The sequence below is a fragment of the Microtus ochrogaster genome, unplaced genomic scaffold (assembly GCF_000317375.1).
Source record: "Microtus ochrogaster isolate Prairie Vole_2 unplaced genomic scaffold, MicOch1.0 UNK64, whole genome shotgun sequence".
Taxonomy (NCBI): Eukaryota; Metazoa; Chordata; class Mammalia; order Rodentia; family Cricetidae; genus Microtus; species Microtus ochrogaster.
Window position 1 is genome coordinate 1,263,799 of NW_004949162.1, and position 2,677 is coordinate 1,266,475.

Consider the following 2,677-nt stretch of genomic DNA (forward strand, 5'->3'; position numbering starts at 1 on the left):
GTTCGAGACCAGCCTGGTCTACAAGAGCTAGTTCCAGGACAGGCTCCAAAACCACAGAGAAACCCTGTCTCAAAAAAAAAAATAACCACCCAGAGGCTTAATATTAATTATAAATATTTGGCTGATGGCTCAGGCTTATTTGTATCTAGCCCTTACATTTAAATTAAGTCATTTCTATTAATCTAAGAATTGCCACATGACTATGGTCTTACCAGTCTCCTGGCATGTTGTTCCTTGGGTGACTTAATGGAGTCTCCCAGACTCAACACTTCTCTTGTATCTCTGCTTGAATTTCCAGCCTAGCTATACCCTTCCTTGATAGAGGCCAAAGCAGTTTTATTTATGAACCAATAAGACCAAAACACATTCACAGCATACAGAAATACATACCTCAGCAAACTTGTAAGTTGGAAGCATTTAAATAAATCAATGAATAACTGATTGAAACATAGAGCCTGGAACCAACCTATTAAAACTTATAAAATTTATCTTCATAACTCAACTTTCAATTCAATCTGCCCTATTGAATGCTTTCTCTATGTTGAGTTTTCTCAATAATTAGTATAAGCTATTTATAATCATAATAAGTCCTAATAGATTTTGAAAATTAACAGAGTATTGCCCTTAACCCTAAAAACTCATGTTTTATGAAATGAAAAGTTTTATAACATTACTAGATTTTAATCAGTAAATGAAACATAGAAGAAAATATTATAGTCCTTAGTGCTGCTGGCTGAATGAGACATATAACACCAAACTACAAATACCAGCATTCTAGTAGACTAACAGAGTTTGGCAATAATAATAATAACAATATATTTTTAAAACTACAAAAAATTAAACCTGATTCATTAACAAGCAACTGCATTTACACACATTGCCTCAAGATACAAAGGTAAGCAGAGAAAGAAATAAAGACATAGATACATGTAGATTTAGTATAGATAGATATTATAGCATATATAGAGAAAGATGAGATATATATATAAATATATATATATATATCTCATCTTTCTCTCTATATATATATATTTCTGAATATATATATATATATTTCTGAATTCTTAAGTTTTTAAAGTCTAAGACAAAATTTCTGGAATTGGGGCAACATCTAAATTTCTTACTCTTGCAATTGAGTAACATAAATGTTATAATTTGAACCTAGATACTTTCTAGAAACTTACAGAGAAAGTCTTAGTTATCAGTTTATGGTGCACTTATGCTGTGGGACAATGGTTTGTACCATGTCTTGTATTTTAAGTAAATGTTGATTTGCCAGTACTCAGGCAGAAAGTATAAGTGGGGCAACCAGACAAGAAGTAGAGGTGGGGCAATAAGAATTCTGGGAAGAGGGAAGTTTCAGTCTGTAATTGTTACCTAGACAGAGAGTAAGCCAAACACATGAGAAAGCAAGATGTGACTGCCTTGCCAAAAAAAGGTATCAAGCCACATAGCTAACACAGGTAAGTATTATAGGCTAATATAAGTTATAAGTGTTAATAAGAAGCCTGAGCTACTAGGCCAATCAGTTTATGATTAACATAGACCTCTGTGTGTTTCTTTGGGACTGAACAACTGCAGGAACTAGGCAGGACAGAAACCTTAGTTACAGAAGGACAGGGTGGGACAAAAACCTTGTTCAACAAATAGCATCCATGTGGACAGCTGCATCCACATAAAGCCTGAGAGAGTTTGCGAAGTAATTCTAGACAGAAAAGAATAGAGTTAAGCATGGCTTATTGATAGAAGTATTTTCTCAGGTAGGCTCTACTTCCTAGAAGTAAGTGCTCTCATTTAAGAGAGGCTTCCTGACTCAGCTTTAGCTGCAAAACCTTGCAGCTTTTTTAAGAGGTCCTGACACAAAATACATAAATAGTGTAGATGAAAAGCTGACTGCATACTTTCTGGTGGTGGCAGGGACCTTGAAATGGCATAGGCATAGAGTTGCAGCAATGAACATGGATCTAGCCAGTACCTCTGAATTGAGGTTAGACTGAGAGGAAAGGCTAAGGAATGGGATGGATCCATCCATCAATGCCACAGCTTTAATCCTAACCATATTGCTTAGCAAATTAAATATTCATGTGGTCAGAAATAGAGAGATATACAGTAAAGATAGACTCAAAGACAAAAAGAAAAAAACAAAATTCAAAAAACCTCTAAATGGTTTAGAGTGTGTTTAAAAATATATGTAGATTTGGAAAATAAAATAATAAATAAAATCCTTTAAAAAAGAAAAAGGAGAGTAATTGGGTGTGGTGGCACACACATTTTATCCCAACACTTGAGAAGCAGAAGCAGACAAATCTTTGTGAGTTCAAGGTGTAGTGGGTCCACACTTGTAATCCCAGCATTTGGGAGGTAGAGGCAGGCAGATCTCTGTGAGTTAAAGGACAACCTAATTTACAGAGTGAGTTCCAGGAGAGTCAAAGGTGCACAGAGAAACCCTGTCTCAAAAAGCCAAAAATTAGAAATAAAAATAAAAGAAACAGAGGTTAAAATAAAACCATGTAAAGAGGGAAAATACCCACAGAGTCTGGATACCATATATTATTGTACTGTCTTTGAATTGTTTGATGTCTGAGGAAGGAACAAAAGCTGCTAAAAGACATTTGATTATAAATGCTGCTGAATTAGTCATATATATAATGTTTTGACTTTAAAATTTAAATCAAAA